Genomic DNA, 23355 nt, shown 5'->3' with positions numbered 1-23355 from the left:
CATCTGAAGAATGGAGTTAGACAATCAATTAGATTCAACTGAATTAGATATTTTAGGCTAATACTTTGACATACATATTATACAATTATGAGGCATACATATTATAAAATTATGAGACCTCGTTCGTCAAATCAAAAGCCTTTGTGGAAGACGATACTTTGTTGTCAGCGATGATGTTGGATTTACCTGTGTTTCTTCCATCACTCCTGTCAGACTTATGCCTTGATATCCTTGAATGTCTCGTTTATGTCTGATTAGCGTTTTTCCTTGACCTGGCCGCTATTTATTGGAAGTACCCTCTACAGTACACGGTGACAGTGTTCATGATCTTGTTTGGGAGGTTTCACCTTTTCTAAAAAGATCTAGGACTTCGAGTGTATAAGTTGTTACTGAGATAATTAGCCCCGTGGCCGGAATAGTTAGTGTTTAACTTAGGCTTCTGTTGGCTAATATAAAATTGGCTCTCAGTGCTTGGTGAACACTAACACCAACTTAGATAAGTTTCCTACCAAGGCTTAACGTCTAGGAAATAGTATTTAAAATGCTAAATTATCACCCATGTGGATATTTTATAATCTTAATAATTAATTAGATTCCTTTCTTACTTGTGTTATTCAAGGTGTAATAGGAATTCAGATTTAGGTGAATTAGGCAGGGTATGAGATGGGCCTATTCTTCTTCCCTTACTCTCTGTCATCCTATTTCTCTAGTTGCATAAATCCTATGTAACTAGTTTACATTAATAGGATGTTACTTCTTATCTTGTATCAATTACCTCTCTATGTGTATATCACACCTTTTAGATATGCTGTTATCTATTTAATACATACTCGGTGTACTCTATGTATTTATACTTGAGTTTAAATGAAACCGTGGTCTTATGTGAGTGGAGCTATGATTTCATTAATAGTATTTACATGTTATTTACATCTACAAATTACAATAAAGTATCATAAATACTTTTATTGTCTAAACGTTCCTGTTCTTATTGTTCCTGTTAAGTTACCCATTCTCGTTAAAGGCCGAGATTAGTTACATAAGACAATGTTCTCAGTTAATATTGCCAGTACACTTGTTTGCATGGGCTTTCTAATACTGCGGACTATATTGTGTTCACCTACGATGATGCAATATGAGTAGCGTCACGCTCACTCCATCAGCTATTCCTGGATTGTGGGCTATATTGTACTCATCTACGATGATACAATATGAGTAGCAACATGCTCACTCTGTCCACTGTTCCTGGATTGCGAATCATATTGTAATCACATACGTTGATGCAATATGAGTAGCGACACGCTTTCTCTGTCTGCTTTCCTGGTTAGCTAACTATATTGTCTTCATCTGCGATGACACAATTTGAGTAGCAACATGCTCTCTTTACCACAGAATCATTAGGTTTCAAAATAATTTCGGCAACAGTTTAAATTCCCTACCCCATATACTCCGGTATATGGGGTAGGGAATTTAAACTGTTGCCTGTTGTTGTATATAAAGTATTTATAACCTCCGGGTTATAAATACTTTGTATAGCATGATATTTAGTTTAATTAAAAATGAATTTGATTAATGTATTTAAATCGAAAATATTAACTTTCCATAGAGATACTAAATTCAACGACTGGGCAACAGTAGGTATTCATAAGAGTAGGTCTCGATTGTATGAGGTATATGCTATAAACTTATAATACTAATTCCAATTCCGTAAAATATGTTAGAAATTATCCAAAAATATTTAACAAAGTATGTGTAGCTGCTAAGGTAAGTTTCACAGCGACAAAATTAGACAATCAATGAATAAATCTAAAACTACTTGGAGCATAATAAATAAAGAGTCAGGCAGGGTTAAACAACACGATAGAGATATAGTTTTAGAATTAGACAGCAAACTTATAAAATCTAAAGACAAGGTAGCCCAAGCTTTTGAATCGTTCTTTTCGGAAATTGCTGTGAACACCAGAGAATCATTAAATTCCTCCCCTTCTCTTGCTATTATATCTCCTAAAGGAAAATGTTTGTGGCAGTTTATTTATTTTCCGTCGTGTTAATCCACAAGATATCATAAAAGCTTTTAAATATATGTTATTAATATATGTTAAAAAAAACTGAAGATCTCTGGGGCATATCAATTAAAGTTGTAGACTCCATAGAGGTCCGTTGGTTCGTTCCGTGGCTTAGTTGGTATAGCGTCTGGCACGGTATGCATACCGTCGTAGAAGACGTCGGTTCGAATCCGACCGGATCGAAGGAATTTTTTCTGAGTGTTTTTTCTCGGTGTTCGATCTTTGTATTAATAATTATAACAAACTAGTGTAATTATAATAAACTAGTGTAATTTCACAAAAAATAATTGAATATCAATTCAATAAAAACTTAGTTATAGACTCAGTTATTGATCTAATTTCCCCACAGTTACCTGTAGCTTTCAATAGGTGCATTGACGAAGGTGTTTTTCCCGATTTAATGAAATACAGCAAGGTTATTCCCTTTTTCAAAAGCGGTAGGAAAGTTGATCCTAGCAACTATAGGCCCATTTCAATTTTACCAGTTTTAAGTAAAATATTCGAAAAGGTTATGCAATTGCTGTCCTATTTCGGTAGGAATCATATTTTTCATAGTGAAAAATACGGGTTTGCTAGTTGTAGATCGTTTAGCGATGCGGGGGTAGCGTTACTAAAACACATCTCTGATGCTTGGGAAAGGTCCCAGAATGCTATTGGTGTTTTCTGTGACATCTCAAAGGCATTTGATTGCATTGATCATATTACTTTTATTAGGAAGCTGGAACATTACGGTGTAAATGGCAAGGCGTCGAAATTTGTCTCATCATGTCTCAACGGTAGAGTTCAGAAAGTAGACATAAATAGAGTGACTTCTTTGGGTTCTCCGGCAAAAATGGGTTCCGTAGGGCTCAATATTTGGACCTTTCTTATTTCTGATTTATATTAATGATCTGCCATTCTTTGTTAAGGATCATTGCGAAATAGTGTTGTTTGCTGATGACACATCCTTGATTTTTAAAATAGACAGACATGACATTAACTATGACCATATTAATGATACCCTCTCTAAGGTAGTTTATTGGTTTAATGCAAACAATTTATTGCTTAATGCCAAGAAGACAAAAAATGTTAAATTTGAATTACCTAAGGTAAAATCGACTAGTCCAAGCATAGAAATAAACGGAGAAAAGTTAGACCTTGTTAATAAAGCAGTCTTCTTGGGAGTGACCTTAGATAGTAAACGATTCCACATATATCTTCCCTGGCCTTGCAGATTAAGCTCCGCTGCATACGCAGTCCGCAGAATACATGAGCTTACCGATGTTAGTACTGCTAGACTAGTTTACTTTAGTTACTTCCATAGTACAATGTCCTACGGGATTCTCATGTGGGGTAAAGCGGCAGATATTCAAACCATATTTGTATTGCAAAAACGAGCGATTCGTTCTGTGGACCGTCTAGGCTGGTATCATGACACATCACAGTACATTTACTCAAATATTTTATATGTCCGTAAAAATATACATAATTTCAATAAGAAAGAAGATATCCATAATATTAACCTTAGAGCTAAGTCCAAACTCATGGTACCACGATTTCGTTTAACCAAGATAAACAACTCTTTTATGGTGAACTGTATACGTTTTTACAATAAGATTCCAGAGCATATATTAAGTTTATTATTTCCTAACTTTAAAAAGTACATTAAAAATATTTTGATCGAAAAGTCATATTACAAAATTGAAGACTACATGTTAGATAAAGATGTATGAAAAGACGACACGGCTCCAAAATCCACACAAATTTAATTCACAGTGTATTCCATAGCATTTAAGTTTATTTGAAAAGAGCAATCACTAGAGTTTGCTTGCTCGTTCTTCTCAGGGAGGTCAGCGTAGCGAAAGAGCAGTAGTTTAAATGTGACGTTTTCAAGTGAAAATTTATTTTACTTATGGAATAAATAATCTTTGACTTTGACAACCGGAGTATTGTAGGGGCCTCGTATACCTCATCATCATTTTTTTGATGAGGTGGGCATTCTTTCCCTTATTCCTTACTCCTTTATAATCTCTTTAAAATCTATCTTACACTTACCTAGAAACCTACATGGTACATCACTATATTTATTTGAATATCTCACGTACCTCTTAAAGAATCACAGGTTACATACTTATTCACTTGAAACACAACATAATATTGGGTCCTAACTAAACTAGACGATCACATAATATTGATTTTATTATGGCCATTTTTTTACAGATTATAGTATCTTCTATGCTTTGATACTTTGCTAAATTGTACGATAATCGCGGGAGCGGTATGGTGTATCTATGTTGTATATGGCGTGTGCCGTATATAGTATATACATGGTATATATATATATATATATGTGTATATATATATATATATATATATTGATGATTTTACACATATCATTCATTCATTCATTTAGAGGGGGGGAGGGGCTGGATTCGGTCGGTACACTCTTCTCCGCTCTGCTTCGGTAATAAAAGAACCTAATATACATTTATTTTCACGGTTTAGTGGCAACTTTCGCAATTCTACTAGTCAAATATTGTAATAAAACTTAAATTTAAGTTTTAAAAACCCCGATACAAAACAGTGTGCTATAAAAATAAAACAGTCTCTGTATAGGACTGAATTAATGGGTTCGGGTGGGTGCTAACAACGAGTGAGCAAAGCCAAAGCAAAATATGTACTTATAGTTTATTTATTTACTATAAACACGAACAGCTATCATTGCAAAGCAGAAAAACAATGGTAAAGAATAGGCGCCAAAAACAATCACGTTTAAATTTAAAAATTAAATATAAAACAAACATAAAAAGACTATAAAATATATACAAAAGAGATTTCTAGCGACTGCTGCGATTTGCTACAGTCACCATCCGTAAACCACAAACCAATAACTTTTCAATGTCAATTTAATGAGTCCAAACACGATTGTTATACTGTAATTAGTTGAGGAGTTGGATAGATTGCAGACGGTCCTAGTTGCAGCAACAGATCGAGGTTACTATATTACTGCAATGCCATCAAATTTCCATATTATTTTTAAAGTCGATTGGACAAGTGGAAATAAAATAAATATTTATTCATTTTATGATTGAGCTCGCGACCATAAACTGAGAGAAGACCTGATAATCATTAAACAACTAAACAGATGTCTATCAAACATAGCTAAGAATCCAAATACTGCCTGCTTTTAAACTGCCTCCGTGGTCGAACGGTTACCATGCTGGACCGCCACGCGAAGGTCCCGGGTTCGATTCCCGGGCCGTGAGAAATATTTGTAAGGCCTACATTTATTTCTCTCGTAAGCTTGGATGTAATTTGTGGTAGTAGTCTATGTGTGTGTCCATGGCACCCGCGGGTTTTCCTAGTGTGGGACTATGAGTGTGTGCGTTATTATTATTAAATAAAAAATCACTTGTTATTTGTCCATCCATTTAAGAGCTACGATGCCACAAACATAAAGAAACACAGGTAAACAGACAAAGGCTTCGTACTTATAACTCCGCTCCGTTGTCTCTTTCTTTCTTTCTTTTTGCATCGGGGTTTAAAAATAGATGGCATTTAAAAATATTCTCTGAGTTATTGTGAATGCATTCCATGACCGTATAATTGCGCCAGTACCTTTAGCCTTCAAAGTTGGAACAGAACAAAACGGAATGAAACAACCATATACATTGTAACTAACTAGAATTTTTCGCAACAATATAACTTGGATGCTTTTTTCAATCACATTACAGTGTGTACAGTTTCATTCACGCACTCAAACCATGCTTGCATGCACCCACCACCAAAAGTCACCTGTGTATGTGACTTTTATATCAACTCTGGTTGATTCGCCTGTACACAGATGTTACGTTGTTTTAAGGCAAAGTTAATGAATGACATACTTTTGACATTTCAAATATTACAATTATTAATACAAAGTTCGAACACAAAGAAAAATTCCTTCGATCGGATAGAATTCAAACCTGTGTCTGTTTTTGTCTATCCAGGGCAATCGCTCTATCGACTGAGCTACAGATAGTAAAATTCGCAAAAACATGCAAGTATTGTCAGATTGAAAGAATCTTTCTTTGTGTTCGCCCTTTGTATTAATAATATAACAAAGTAGTGGAGCAATTTCACAAAAATAAATGAATGTCGTGGTAATAAACATCATAATAAGAATATTATTCTTTACGCTCAATATTGGAAATCTTACTTTGTATAATAAATGTGTCGATGAAACCAAACTTCTTCATTAGTTATTATATAAAAAGTCATTGATAAAATTAAACATTTTAAACGAGTGCTCGAGGTATATAAACTAAGCTCTACCCAAAATGAAACAAACGAACAATTTTACAGGGAGTTCCAATGATTTAACTATTTAGGGACATTCTCATTTTCGAGAAGGTAAATAAAATTCCAGTTATCTGATATATAAGTGCACCGTCTTCTAGAGACATCATCATCAAAAGTGTTCTTTTTATGATATAAATTTATGGGAAGAACAAGTCGTAAGCGACACGCCTGTCTATAAATCGCAGATCTTTAAATCGCAAACCACCCAAGAGGCATTGCCACTGCGTTCGCCACTATGAGCCATACCATCAGGCGCACGACTTGTTCGTCCCGTCACTTGATATTATAAAAAAAACAAACAAAAAGTTGACAAGTCACATATGTCTTTAGTTTTACCAGTACCTCATACGCTTTAAAATCGGAACGCAATAATGTTCACATTACTGCTTGGCGGCAGAAATATGTATGATGGGAGTACATCCCTGGACGAACTCTTTCAAAATAATCTTCCTAATGCTACTGAAAAAAAAGGTCGACGACAAAAAAAATCAACCGACGCGTTGCCGCGAAGGACCTCAAATTCAAATTCTAAACTCTAACTGTCGGGTAGTCTATCCCTACCTGTCCCTACCGAAAATATTCAGCTTAGAAATGCTTTCATAATCACACGAAATCACAATTTACAAACGATCACGAAGTTATTAGAGAAAGATAACGCGTTGGATGAGTTACTTTTTAGAATTTGTAACAGACATTGTTGTTCAATGTATCAATAGATCTTGATTTAGGTATTTAATAAAATCTTCGACAAGTTTGTGACTAAACCACTTGACAGTAATACACTGATAAACACAACGACGACGTTGTAAAAAAAATTGTAACTGGACTTGTTTTAATTACCTATTATTTTAATACTTGTTTGTATCAACTTTTTTTTCATTTAATTTACTTATACGATGTTGTATTTCAGGAATATTGATTTTTTTGTCAGATCACATTCCCTGTACTATGACTAATTGAGCAGCGCAATTTACTCTGGGACACAGTAGTGTCACCTGGACCAGAACCAATTCAGAAAATATAATTTCCTAAATTGATGCTACCGGGAATTAACTACGCTGGTTTGCACAGTAGTAGTAGCACCGTTTGGCTGCTGAGGTTGTCATAGGTACAAAACAGATGTAAAATTTGACTTCGATAGCAATTTTACACGGTTGAATTTTGAAATTAATCCTTCCTTCCTATTGTTCACTTTTGTAAGTTTATTTTTAAGTAACGAGACGTAGATTTTATATCCTAAATAACGTTATAACAGAGCTTTTACATCAGATGCGAATTTACACATGTTTAAAGACGTAACTATCCATATTGAATGCAAAAGATGTAATTTTAGTAATCTGCGTACTTCATGTCAATTTTGTAGCCAGTGATCTATAAAAATATTTGTCTAAATAAAATCTGATGCAGACGTGCGTCTCGGATACGACCGAACCCTGTCGTTGACGTATGATTGATAACGGGACAACAAAAACTAAATTGAAAATTCTTTCAATAGTATGCTTGTGTCATCATTTAAACTGGGGAGTTTAAACCGCTTAGTACTTTACTTTCTTTGCGTGTTGCTTACATGTGTTTTCTTTATTCTTCTTTTTTATGTAATATTATAAATTAAAAAAAATAAAATAATAGAATGTTTCTTTATTTATAGGTACACGTAATCAATAATTAATCATTACGTTATGTACATGAAGTAAATAAATAAAAAATAAATTAAATATAATTTAAGGTATAATTTAAGTATACATATACATAAGTATACTTTTTTCGTATTATAATATTTATATATATATATATATATGTATATATTTATATAATATTTATATAATATACGAAAAAAGTAGAATTTCGTGAAAGCTTCTTAATTGGTATTAATATAATGTCAGCGACTATATAAAATGAAAAGCTTTCTACGTTATGGAAAATATCAGTCATTGTGACTGAGAAACGTGATTTTTATATAAAATGGTAGCAAGAAAGTAACAATACGACCGCAAATCAATTGGTGACTGTTTAAATAATTTATGCTTAAAACGTTTAGAACGGAGATGGTGGAGCCCATTAGAATGAATTAAAAATACGGTATGAGAATAACATTAAAATGATCGATCGCCTCGTCCTTACCTTAACGCCTAACGACTTGTACCTCTTTATAAAATACTTCGTAAGAAGCATATTGTTTACTCCGCGCTTATACCAAACGTAATTTACTTAAATGTACTTAGAAATCACATTATTACTAGGAAACTCAGCTATGAGTACTATGATCTCGATAGTTCCAGGGGCACTACTAAAACTCGGATCAGAATAAATTTTGACGAATCGACTGAACCCACAAATTCCTCATACCTAGATAGTGTAATCAAAGGTTGTTTTGAATAAAAACTAAAGATCTTTGTTTCTATTCAGAAACTAAAAGAGACCAGAAAACTTTTACGCATTTGCCCTCATTGAAATTTAAATAGTTACAGTGTGAGCGATATTCCTCGACAGTTCTTTGAGCCTTCCTGAAGTTCACAAAGATCTTTTGAAACAAATTTTTGCCTTCTTTTATAGTAGTAGGAGTATAAATTTCACTTTTATTAGCCTGTGAATTAGTTGAGATCCATCAACGGGATGTGCAAACTGCTGGCAGCTTTTCTCTCCGAGAATCACAATTTGTTTTCCGTTTAATAACAGAAAACGTATTCTAATGCAAAGAAAAATTCCTTCGATCCGATAGGTCGTCCTGGTTTGGTCTATACCAAACCAGAACGACCTGTCGTATCTGGATCTGAAATCTGCGTAAAGACGCAAGTTCGTGTCCTTTCAGATGAAAGTATTTTTTCTTTGCATTCTATCTTTGTATTAATAATTATAACAAACTAGTGGAGTAATTTCACAAAAACTAAATGAATATCATGGTAGTAAAATATCACAATATTAATTACAATCAATATTACATATTCTGATACTACTTTAATAAGTAGTAAAAGGAAATGCATTGAAAAACAATATGATTGACTAGCTTGAATAACTTGCTTGTTGTTTATGGTGATCATAAAAATTATTGTTCCGAATTAGTGTATCGAACACAATGATTGCAGCAACGTTAAGTAATGCACTTAATCATCTAGTGATTGATTCCATCAAGTACCATGGAAGGCTTACTTGATTAAACTCAATATTTTTCAGTGTAGAAAACTAGTTCATTTAAACAATAGGCACTAAATCGATACAAAAGTGGCCATTATAAACCTTGCTAGAATCGATTATAGGAACTCTTTATTTTTTAGCCTTGTTGCGTCATAGCAAGTCTATTTCAACAGTAAAGTATGTTTGTTATAGTTATCGCTTTTACTAGACAATGAAACTATTGTTTAGAACCTAATTCGCGTATATTTGTTGTTTCATGTAAACCATATTTCAGATCCTTTACAGGTCCTATGGTTAAGGCTAAGTTCATATAATATCAAGTGAAGGGACGAACAAATTGTGCGCCTGACGGTAAGCTGGACCCCTGTCCATAACAGTTGCAGTGCCACTCAGAGTTTTAAATCGTAAAGATCTGAGGGATCTGCCACTGCGACCGTCACCCTGAGGCATAAGTTGACAAGTCCCATGTACCTGTAATTTCACCAGTACCTGTACCAAGCAAAACCAGATCACAATAATGCTGACATTACTGCTTGCCAGCAGAAATAGGTAAGGTTGTAGTACTTCCCTGGACGAACTCTTTCACAAGGAGCTCTACTGCTACTAAAAGTATGCTTAGTGTTAAATCCTTCGCGTGCATTGTTTGAAAACACAAGTATACGCAATTTACATCCGAAAAAAATAGTTTCTTGTGTTATGTAAAAATCACAAAACCTCAGAACTCGATCATCGTTTTTATTTCAATCTACATGTTCAAGTTGGCCAAGGACATCAACTTTTTTAATTTTTTATAACTTGTAGTTCCCACTTCATTGTTACTGCTACATTAACAACTAAAACACCATTTCGGTACTGATCCTTTCTTATTATTTCAGTTCGTCATGTACGTAACCATGTTCGTAAAGCGTTTGAAGTGTCAGTTTTGGTAATACTTTATCAAATCCGCGATATAATTACATAATGCCAAAGGTATGGCTGTACAAAGAGAAATTGAACTTGTAGTTAACATGTTGAACCTGTATCGCCACAAATTAAATCAATTTATCAACCAATGTCTCCCAACAATAGTATTGTAGTAGTATGGATTGGGCTCAAAAATCACATATTCTATGTGTATTTCCGTTGTACAATTTTACGTATATTGCCGTAGAACATTTTTGCTTGTTGAAATAAAAACAGATTACAATAAAAAACCTTGGAAGTTCACCCTTTGTCGTCGTGTCCCTGATTTTGATGTGGTTTTTCTTTTGAACTTTGTACAAATATATATAGTGGTATTATTTTTATACATTATTTCATAATTATGCCCATCAATTGATTATTACATTTAGTTTTACATATAAAATATATATCCATCTTATGATAAGTTCATTATAATTATCATTATAATGATCTTCATTGTTTTTAAAAATCATAATCAGCTAACAAGCAATGTAACAGGATTTCAATTCAATTAATAACAAAATAATGAATAAATATATTAATAACGAAAAAATAAAATGATTAATTATTTATTAATTTGATTCTAAATTAATATTTCAAATATTAATTATAATTAAACTAACAATTATCAAAATTTTAAAACAATTAGTTTTAAAGCAAACTCACCAACTCCACCAAAAACTTTCACAAGCTCGCATTTTTTTGCACTATAGAAAAAAAATCACAAGAACTTTAACTACATCCATTTGTTTTGTTTAAAAAAGGAATTCCTACAACGCAAAGGTATGAAAATAAAAAACTTTCACGAGTGAAATGGAGTGAAATGAAAGGCGTGGAGCTCGTAGCGTAGCACGGGCGGAAACGAAGGCGCGCGACGTGTTACTGGCTACGATGTTAGGGCTACACCGTAGCACCGGCGCAACAGGCTACGGCCGTTTTGGATTTACGATGCATGTAGGCTTTACGTCACACGACTTTAAAAGCATTATGGTATCAGGATTTAAAAAATGCTTTTACAAAGATTTTTATATCGTGACCCATTTCATCAATTGTTTTGTCTAAACGCAGACAACAAATAAACGTTTCTTATTAGTGTAGTATACGAATCTTCTCAAATTGCCTTGTAAAACTTTGTAATAGTGCAACAAATAGTATACAAATTTTTACATTTTATAAAGAAAATGATCTGATTTTAGTCAAGATTCAGTCTGAACACAAAAAAGACCTAAATTATAGAGTATTAAATTCGATTACATATCAGATTTTTGTGTTGTCAATCTGAAGCGAGTGTTTTGTAATTTTAAAACTTTTAAAAATTTAGAAAATTAAAAATGCAAATGGAAACATCAGTGGTATTTAAAGCCCGCTCCAATTCCTGTTGATGCATTTAATTGTTGCAATAAAAATTTAATGAATACAGTCAATAGCGACATCTCTCGCCAGGACTGGTAGCTGTAAAGGTACTAACTGGGTGATAAATCTTTCATAGACTTCTCATAGATGGCGCTACGACTAAAAAGTCGTTGAAAAACCAAATACAAACACACAACGCAAGCACATAGAAAAATTCGTGAGGTCCGTTGGTTCGTTCCGTGGCTTAGTTGGTATAGCGTCGTAGCAAGAAGACGTCGGTTCGAATCCGACCGGATCAAAGGAATTTTTTCTGAGTGTTCGATCTTTGTATTAATAATTATAACAAATTAGTGGAGTAATTTCACAAAAAATAATTGAATATCAAATCAATATAAATTTAATTAACTTTATAACTTAACTAAAGTTAAAATTAAATTTCAAATGATCAATGACATTATTTATTACAATTTAAATTTACAATGTCAAGGGATACTATGATACTCACCATAATCTCTGGTGTAAACAATACTTAGTTAATATAAAGCAAGAAAGTATAAATAATAAAAAAATATTGTTAAAATATAATGATGCCTAATAAGTAATATTTTTGTATAATATTTGCTATACTGATGTAAACAAAGCTAGTTTTCGAGTTATAAATTAATAATTTTAGTTCGTTTATATTGAAACTATCAGCAGGTATTAGAAGGGATACTGTATTTGACAGTTAGAAAATGTAATGTTTTTCATCGTCATTTAATAATAGACATGCGTTGAAGAACAATTTAAATTCGTTGAAAAGTTTATTTACAAAAAATTGAAATATATATATAATATGTCAAACCTAAATTTAAAAGTACAGCAAAGACCGTACCCCTAACGATACTCCTAAGAATAATTCAAACGATACCGAAAACCATTTTATGTGCCAAATAACCCCATTTTATTTTTTAATGTGAATTGAGAGATTTTTTTCTGACTATTTTCTGTTATTGATTCAGCTGTGGTGGGTGAAGCTGAAGCAGGTGCCTTGGTGCAAATAGGTTGTCACGCGGGTCTCGCTTAGAGTAATGAAAGTAAGTAACGATCGGTTCGCATGAATTTATTGTAGAGATATAACAAGAAAAAGATGAAGGAATGAAGAAAGAAAGGATAGGTCCAAAAGGGCCTGTATTCGTATTATTGCTGCTCTATAAGCAGTTACGTTACATGATTAAGAGCACGTCTCCTCGCCTCGAGAATTTTGTGTGGAGTGGCGGTGGAACGAGGCTAAGTAAGAATGGCGAAGAAAAATAATTATAGAACGATTCAAAATTTCAAAAGTAAGTGACCAGGCACCAGAGAAAAGGGTGATAAAAAGGTGGGATGACGGTGAAAGAGGTCGCATCGTCACAAGGTCTTGGTCAAAGTCATAGTTTCCCAAAGTGGTCCCTACCGCCTCGTAGTGGGCGCTGAAGGGACTTAGGGCGGTAGGGGCAATTGGAGGGCGTTGATGCTGCCCAGAAGGTGCTATCGCACTTGAAAAAAAAAACCTAAATTATTTATATAAACTATATGTATATATAATTTTTTTACTTCTGATTTGTTATGTTAAGTTATTACTTATTGTTAAAAAATACGTGTCTTCAATTATTTTTTGTGGTGGTGGGTATTGAAATTTTTTACCTATCCTAAGTGGGCGGTGACCTATGGTCAAAGTCATACACTGCCCCCTTGTCATAATTTGCATTCCGGTAACTTTCGAGTTATTGGCACCTTAGGTTTTTTGTCATCTTATAATAATACATTTGTTTATTTCTCACCATAATACGACTACATAAATATAACAAAATAAAAGTTACTTACCATCCTATAGATATTGTGGGAGACTGAAGACTAAACTAGGCTCAAGACCTGTGTTTCAAGACACCAGGTCTCCACTCCTTGAGAATAACATTTCTTATAATATTTAGTACATTAGAAGAATTCTCCAATGCGTTAACATTGAGATAAACAATAATAATATTTAATTGTTTAAAAAGAAAAAGAAAAGTGTTTGAGTCAAGTGGGAGTATGGTTAGTTTTCTCTGTTTGCGTGTGTTTGTGCATCTGTTTGAAGGTCTGTATGTGTAAGTATTACTGAGTTTTATTTACAAATTAAATATCTACATGTAACTAAACTGGACCAATCAGTTACAATGTCAATTACGTTGATTTTGCTTAACAATAAAACTAAATAAGATGTAAAGTAATTCATGTGTCTAAAATGCCCTTCCCACATCATTGAAAGCGCAATTATTATAATCTTAGTACAGAGTACTAAAAAAACCGATCTCAAAAATCATTCATAGTTTGCCACCCCTAGAGGTGTAATATTTTCTTCAAATTTAAATGAGCCCACATCTGAGGTACCCTCTTTCCAACAAAAAGGAATCATCGAGAATCGGTTCACAAACGCGGACTTATCGTGTAACATACATACAAAAAAACACACAGTCGAATTGAGTACCTCCTCCTTTTTTTGAAGTCGATTAAAAAACCAAATAGCAATCCCAGAAGTATTAATAACTCAAGTTCCAATTATAAAAAATGTCGATTACGTTAGTTATGATAATGGGGCAGTGTAAATGGATTACTACGAATAACTCTGTTTTCAGTGCAGCGTGTCTATGGGCAATATTCGGAGACTGAATCAATCAATCGACGGCTAGTACAGGCATCGGGCTATATCGGCCGCAAATGATCGATACACCAATCTTAAAGTTCTAAGGAATCGACATCTGTTTCCTGACAATTGAATGACGAGTGTGGAGTATTCGTAAGTTCGCAAAAGGTTACGAGAAGGCTTGACTTTCAGCCAGCGCAAACCATCAGACGTAAGACGTACAAAGGATATAAAATTTATACATTTATTTGTCGCGAACTGATGGCAAACGTGCGATCGGAATAACTCTCATCTATATTATACTACAGACTATATTTCAATTATGATAGTATAAAATATATATTGATAAATTTAATGTCTTCTAGCTTGCAGTCCACCGGTTTGTGCTAGCCCTAAAAGGAATTTGACAACTCGAAGGTCTACGATAAGTCCAAAATTTGCAGAAGTTGTTTAACCATTGAGCGAGTTTTTTTTCTCGAGAATTTGCTCGTACATGAACATTGTAAACTGGAGAATTGAACTTTTATTTAAGTTTTATAGTAGAGTACAAATAAAACTTAATACGTGTATTCAATTTGAAAGCTTTGTCTAGAACTCCCATCTTGTCCGTTTGACAACAGCCTTCCATTCTACAATTCTAAATATAAAACCTATACTCATTCAGCCAGTATTTCTATTCATACTGCCTAATCTACATCCCTCCTCCTCACAATTGAAGGGGGGAACATCCCTAGCTAGTGCCCTACCTATGATAGGCAACTTACACATGTGATCACCTTTACTATAGGCTAGCCACACACTGCTCGGAAGCTATTACCTTGCCAACGACAAAACCAACGAGGAGGCTTTAATTTGCCAAAAACCAATCTACAAGGACAGATTATGATCACTCCCTAAGCAAACAATTCAAATATTTACGTATTACCTATCCTAGCTAAATAGGTACCCAAATGGGTATCCTAACTAAACCCTAACTTTTTATTTTAACTAAATTCCTAGCTAGGCTGAATTCTACCAGAATCTTAAAAAAAACACCACAACTCATTATAAAAACCACATTTCCAAATAAATAACAATCTTCAACGCGTATGCTGTTAATTCGACATCTGTTAAGGCCTGAACATCCATCGGATGCTCACTGGGTGACATCAATATAGATCTCCCAGCTGCCTTAGTCTCCATCCTGCTGCTATCCACGTTCCATCCAGAACTCCCTTCTTGTCCGTTTGACAACAACCTCACAGTCTTTATACAATTTTAAATATAAAACTTACATTCATTCAGCCAGTATTTCTAATCATACTGCTTAGTCTACACTATGCCAATTAAGCCACGGAACGAACCAACGGATCACGCGAATTTTTCCATGTGTTCATGAAAGTTTTTCTTTACTCAGCGGGGTACCTTAGCAAATACCAGCCGCTGACTACAGATGTCACTTTAATAATTGTAATTAATAATTGAAATTGAAAAAATAATTGTAATGTTTCATAATATTCAATTATTTTTTTGTGCAATTTACCTCTAGTTGGTAATAATTGTTAAACAAAGATAGAAGAGAGAAGAAGAAGAACACTTGCAAAAAATTCGCTTCGATACGACTAGATTCGAATTGATTTTTATGTTAAGACTTTACTGTGCAGTACCTTTACTAAGTAGGGTCGAATTCAGTAGAAATGGTACTCATTAGGATACGGTAGCGGGTTTTTGTTTCAAAATTAGTAACAGTTATGACTGGCTTCAGTATTACTATCGATCACGTCAATAGACTGTTGTAAACTGTAAATAAATTAAACAAACATAACATTGATCAATGGAAAAGTGTCAATATAACAAGATTCCCATTACTTGTCGTATCCTCCTAAGACCCAGCGAAATACAATGGGAAAAGCGCTAAAAGCTGAATGTACATTAAAATCTACTAAACATAACTGAATGATTCAGGCTCCAGCGAGTATGCCTTCACTTTTGTATGAAAACCGTATTTTTCTAAATACCCTATGGTCATGAAGAATATATAGCGCTAAATTTGAATGCGAAATTTTAATTATAATGTACATTGGGCGTTTATGTGATCATAGGAATATTTATGACATTCAGGAAATTTGTATACAGTTGATAGTCTTGAAGTAGATAGGGCACCCTTTATATCTCTTTTTATTAATGATGTGAAATGCGAAACATTAGTGGATACTGGTGCTTCGGTTTCAATAATCTCTCGTCTGGGTGTGAATTACTTAGGAAGTTAAAAACAAACGTATAATATAATATATATTTACTACATTCGCATGACATAATCTACATTAACAATCTCTAGACTAAAATTTTAACAACCAGAATGTCTAACTTCGCAGCGTACGTTTCCTATACAAAATTTCTTGACTGTTTTGACAGACACATACTCAATTCAATCAAATATTTACTCAAGCTCCCAATCTTTGCATTTGGTTTTTCAACGATTTTTTAGCTATAGCGCCATCTATGACAAATCTATGAAAGTATTTCATCACTCAGTTAGATACCTTTACAGCTACCAGCTCCGGCTGGAGATGTCGCTAATCACTATACATTAAATATGATTTTTATTGCGACTTAGGACGTTTTATAACAAGATGGACCAATGACCCGAGGTAGGTAGCAGTGTTTGAATCAGAGTTGGTGTGCTCAGGAAAGGTTCATGTCCAGAAGTGGATGTATCTAAGGCAATATAATGACGTTTTTATTGTACATTTTTTATATTCTATGATATAAATGACTCTTTAATCTATTAAGCATAGGTTACATTGTCAAAAATATATTCTTAGACTTTATCACGTACATAAATTGTGCCAAAAGGATTTATACTTACCACAGCTGGTAATCGGACTCATCATAACAAACAACTTTCATGGTAAATGTAAAGGCGTTAATAATAATTGAGTATTCGAATACAGAGACTGCGTGAGTGGCTGCCATTGTCAATCGATATCGGTATCGATTACAATACGTTGTCGAATTTCGACAAGATGATATCATCACTATTAATTGAATCCATTGAGAGTAAATCCAAATTTATTATATAGGTAATAGTTACTTACCTACTTAGACTACTTACTGAAAATTAAAACTCAATTTCAACCTCGACAGAAGTAAATAGTTTTTCTTATCTTAAATACCGAGATGATAAACCTACCAAAATTTAGGGTCAAGTTTAAGAAAAAGACTTGTTCTAACTGATTATTATCCGTTATCACGGAAATCTAGATGATTTGCAACTTTTCTAGTGATTCTATCAATGCACGACGACGTAACCACGGCCACACAACAATGTAGATGTGGCGTCTATAAAACGCTGGGGTTTTAGCGCCCAGGCTTCCAGAAAAGTAAAATTTAGTGTATGGTTTCACCAGTATATTTTGAAGTTTTACAAAAAATGTTCAGCGGTAGGTACGTCGGATAGTTCGCTCACATGACACGCAATGAGACACTTAGCTTAGTTTACGAAGCACTCGTGTTTCGACTCTTCTTCGCACGCTAATCACGGGCTCAATGGGACGCATTGGTCTGAGGCGACAAGGCTACGGTGACCATGGTGTCGCGAAGAAGATAGCCCCGCGGCGAAGGTATGCGAGAGACGAAGGTACGGTAAGGGTTAAAGGGTTAAAAGTTATGTCATAGAATATAAAAAATGTACAATAAAAACGTCATTATATTACCTTAGACGCATCCACTTCTGGACATGAACCTTTCCCTGAGCACACCAACTCTGATCCAACCACTGCCGGCCACCTTCCTCAGGTCATTGGTCCATCTTGTTATAAAACGTCCTAAGTCGCAATAAAAATCATATTTAATGTATAGTGATTAACGACAACTCTAGCCGGAGCTGGTAGCTGTAAAGGTATCTAACTGAGTGACGAAATACTTTCATAGATATGTCATAGATGGCGCTACAGCTAAAAAGTCGTTGAAAAACCAAATACAAAGATACGACAACAAGCACGTAGAAAAATTCTTGAAGTCCGCTGGTTCGTTCCTTAGTTAATTGGTATATCGTCTGCCACGGTATGCTAGAAGACGTTCGGTTCGAAGGCATTTTTGAGTGTTCGATCTTTGTATTAAAAATTATAACGAACTAGTGGAGTGATTTCACATAAAAAATAATTGAATATCGATTCATTATTTATTATTATGTTGAGTGTTTGCGTTATTAATAAAAAAAATTAAATCATATATAATAATTATCTAATACCTACACATTATTACAAAACAAATTTTTTGATACTTCCTTAAAGATCTTGTTTATAACGATGCAAAAGCTCATAACAAAAAAAGCAAGGGCTTGGTAAATCCCGTCAGGTTAATTATGCTTTATGAGGCACCAAATAAATAATGAGGTATTTTTTTTGTTAATAACAGATGTTTGATTTGCTATAAAGCTAAAAGAGGATATTTTTCGTGACAATCTCGTAATAAAATCTTATGTACTGTTATATAACTATACAACTATGTATTATGTATTACAACTTTTCGTTTCTATCGTAATTTGAAAACAACACGTAATAATAATAGCCAAGATTTATCCTTTTGTAAAGCAAATAACGTAAACAATCCGACAGATATTTACTTTAATATAGCAGGAACAAGGATCGAAAAAGAAAAAATCTTGTGTCTTAAAAATCTTTCTACGGTCTTTATCTTTAACCTTCGAATGTTTATGTGATTTTTGTTACGTCTTCGTCTATCTTTACTGCCGCATATCGTAAAATCTAAAAATATGTTAACGTTAAAAAACATAACCGTCAACAGTAAAGTAGATCGAGTATTTTGTACACGTCGACGAATTGGTCGCCTCATAGCCGTGCGAATTTGAATGTAGTTACGAACGACATCGATTTTGTAACAAAAAAAATCTGCCACTATCTCACTAACTCAGTACAGAGTACTAAAAAACCAACCTCAAAAGTACGTGGAATTACATATAATTACCAAGTTTTATTGAATACGGTTACCGGAAAGTGCGCAAACCTGGATTCATCCCCTAGTTCGCCACTATACGGGACTTGACACAGGAGATAATAAAAATCTGTTCTCACTACTCGAAATGTATTATAGACAAAAGGCCTTGAATTGGAGAATAGCAAAATCAACCATTAATATAATTGCTCCTTATAATAAAATTTGGGCGCTATTTATAAAAATGAATCTTCATGAGTGAATTTTCTTCAAAATTAAATGGGACCACTATGGCGGTACCCTCCATCCAACAAAAAAAAAATCATGAAAATCGGTTCACATCGGCCGGAGTTATCGCGTAACATACATACAAAAAAATCACAGTCGAATTGAGAACCTCCTCCTTTTTTTGAAGTCGGTTAAAAATTGTAAGTTAATATAATACTACATTTGGAATTTTTTTTTAAATGTCGCTTTTAACTTAATTTTAATTTTTACTGGATGGTATTGTAATTGAGGGGAAGGTAGAAAGGAAAATAAAGAGAGGAAGATTAAATAAATAGATAGATAGAAGTATAAATAAATAAATAAGACCAAGAATGGCGTACAATCAAGAAATAAAGAAGAAGATCAAAGTGAGCAGCTACAAAGAGGCCAAGGAGTTGGCTATGAACCGTGAGGAGTGGAGGTGGCTACACGGACAAGAGCCTGGCTCTGAAATACGATAATAATGGATAGTATTTACATATGTGAAACGTGCATGATGTTTTATATTTTAGCCTTTTAAGAAGATTAAATGAGATATGATATAAAATGTACACATATATACTAATATATGCTTCAGTAGGGAATTTTTCTGATCTGATTAGATATCGTCTGTCTATAGGTACAAATTGGTTGGGTTTTTTTACAGTCAATGTCAAGGAAAATTTATGTTCTCAGCATTTTATTTATTGGTGGCCAGCTATGTGGAAAACATATAAAAACGTACCGTTGAAAATGTAAACGCTCATACTGTTAAACTTTTCATTATAATGTGACCCCTCTTACGCAAAGAAATAAGTTTAAATTTGCAATTTTGCAGGGGAACATTTGAAAGGACTGAAATGAGCATAACGCCTGCGATTCTCCAGGTATTGCAATTAAAATTGTTACCGTTTCATTATTTTTCATCTGTTCTAATTTCACTGCTGGCTATTTATATAAAAATAAAGTGATTTATGAAAAAAATTTAAGCATTATTATTGAGGCAAAGAATAAATCCCAACAAAATCAAGGGTTCCCTGTTAATCCACTGACCTTTCGATCAATGAAATACAATACTTTTCGTGTTTTATCTATGGTAGGTGGCTAAGGGTTGATTTGTTATTACGATGTGATGTGTAAGAGGGTTAAAACATTATGATTTTCTATAACCGTTTGTGTTGCAATATTATTTATTATCTTTCTTGCGGAGTGTAGCGACCATATCTTAAATCATATCTTTTATTGTGTGTAATCATATCTTTTAGGTGTCCTCTATTACTTACTATGGTTGTTTTCTGTACTCAAGTAAATATATAAATAATGTAGGAAAAGAGAAATGTTTTTTTTCATTGGTCAACATATTCGACATTATTGTATTGTGGAAATGTATGTATGTAAGAGGAGTAAAATCCCCAGTTTAAAAAATTTTACACATTTTACGTATTTTAATATTAGCTTTATGTGGAAATAATAAAAAGACATCTTATCTTCATACCAACCGTTCGCAGTACGACACGTTGCAGTTTCTATACTTTTAAACCAACATCAAAAAAGGAGGAGGTACTCAATGCGACTGTATTATTTTATTTGTGTGTATGTTACACGATTTGTAGTGTTTCCGCTGTCTCTCCCGATCTCAGAATGTCCGCTCTTAGGCACGTGACGGACTTTTATAGTCTATATTTATAGTGATTTGCGTATTTTCAAAAGTTCCAAATTCAGACCAAGAGAATTTATGCAACCAGGCCGAAATGGGACTATTAGCGAAATATATAATTCGGAAAATCTCAATTGGCCCATGTCTGAAGGAAAAATCACCTTAGCAATGGAATAACAAACACATCAAAATGTGAAAATTTTAATTTATAGCTCGAATTTAAGTAATTAAAGAAAAATAGTCAAAAGAGTTGGGAAAAGTGTGCGACATCGAACAAATTATAGCGCCAAAATCTGTGATGTGTAGAAGATAGTATAAAGGGCGATTGAAGATGAGGTGTGTCAGGGATAGATTTTGAAGGGTCGTAAACAGGAAACCAATAGATGGAGATGACCAAAATGGTGATAAAAGTGACGATGAAGCTTGCCCACAGCCACAAAAATGAACGTGAATATGTAGGATGAACTGTGAGTAACATGAAAACACTACAGATTTCTCCGATATTTGTAAAATGATTTTGATTATTCTTTTTTGTTACGTCATCTGTGAGGTGGAATTTATTTTTCAATGGGTCTACTACATACTACTACATAGGGTAGTAGTCCCATTGAAACATAAATTCAACCTCTAGGGGTTGAATCCGATTTGATGGAATTCACCCACTCTCTGTTAACCGATTTCATAAACACTTGACAAATAAATGTAATTCCATAAACTTTTGTGGTGGGTTTTTTTTGTAAAAAAGTTACAATTTTTGTTTATTCATAATCCTATTGAATGGGTTGTGAAAATTTCTGTCCAATAATATGGCGAAGAATTTTTTTAACCTCCTAAGGCCCCGTGTACATAGAAATATACAAATCATTCGATATTATTACTATGATCACGCCAGTAATTCAAATTTAGTGCTACGTACATAATCCATATGACTATAGAGTAAATAGACATACTTTAAAAAATCCAAGTTGCCTTGTTTATACAAAATTGAGGACATACTTGCTTGGCACGGCAGCATGTAATTATATTTAGTACATTATGTAAATTGGGTGTTTAGTTTGCTGTCTTATTGTAAAAAAAGAAAGTAATAAAATAATATTATTAAATAAACAGGAATGTTATGGTGTATATACATAAATTATATTCGTTTTTGTTTACAGTATATGTACATGAAATGATTAAGGGCATTGGTCGCTACAATTTGTTAAAGATTCATCCTACATACGCTACCATGAATTGCGTGGTCATGGTGTGTTAGCAGCGAAGATAATACAAACATCAAGTGATCTGTAGACTACGTAGTCATAGAAAGTCAGTGTGACGTGTGAAGTAACGTTATGAATTGCCTAATCTTAAATGTTTGCCAATTGTAAAAATGACTCACAGTACAATACACCTACAGTACAGTCATGTACTCTAGGTGTAATATAACCTCGTAGTGAAGTCCATTGAAATCACTAAATATTTGTGAATGAGAATATTTATCAGTAGACGACTAAATGATTTTCAATAAATAAGAGAATGCGAAATTAACCGTTGTGTCAGGACGGACTAAGGTGCCGACCCTCCTGTGAGAAATTATACAATTTGAATAAACGGCCCTGAGTATTTTTGGTTGAATTTTTATTTATTTATTTAATATATGGACATCCTCAACATATTCAGCCCACGTCAATCCACTGCTGGGCGGGTTGTCCAGTGGTTTTTATTGCTCCAAGTTTCGCGTTCCTGCGCCATCCGCGTCCAGCGCGATCCCGCAAATTAGGTGGTTTGTCCACTAGCTTTTTCGCTCCTCTTGGCCACTATTCCGAGACTGCTTTGGTCTATCGTTCGACTTCTTGTCTAACCAAATGTCCTGCCCATCAAAACACTAACAAATGTCTCCACCTTAAAACCCGAGATGCGATTACCTACATCATCGATCTTTGTTTTCGTCGAATTTCGGCGTGATACCCGATCCACGAAGGAAATGCCCAACATAAAGCTCTTTGTGCTACTTTAATTTTGTGCATATTTTGCTTAGGGAGCGTCCAGGTTGATTAAAGACCTTCAGATTTCAGGCACTG

General features: G+C 33.9%; 1 protein-coding gene across 1 annotated transcript in view; it reads right to left on the bottom strand.

Moving 5' to 3' along the window:
- Window positions 1–11309, bottom strand: part of LOC113231986 (muscarinic acetylcholine receptor M4) — a 52503-nt gene extending 41194 nt beyond the window's left edge. The window contains exon 1 of the mRNA XM_026466599.1: window positions 11124–11309. The gene's annotated coding sequence lies outside the window, so the exon portion shown is untranslated. The remainder of the gene's footprint in view (window positions 1–11123) is intronic.
- Window positions 11310–23355: the final 12046 nt, after the last annotated feature.

This window comes from Hyposmocoma kahamanoa, unplaced genomic scaffold (genome assembly GCF_003589595.1).
Source record: "Hyposmocoma kahamanoa isolate Upper Pololo Valley unplaced genomic scaffold, ASM358959v1 66, whole genome shotgun sequence".
NCBI lineage: Eukaryota > Metazoa > Arthropoda > Insecta > Lepidoptera > Cosmopterigidae > Hyposmocoma > Hyposmocoma kahamanoa.
This window is presented reverse-complemented; position numbering and strand designations above follow the sequence as displayed.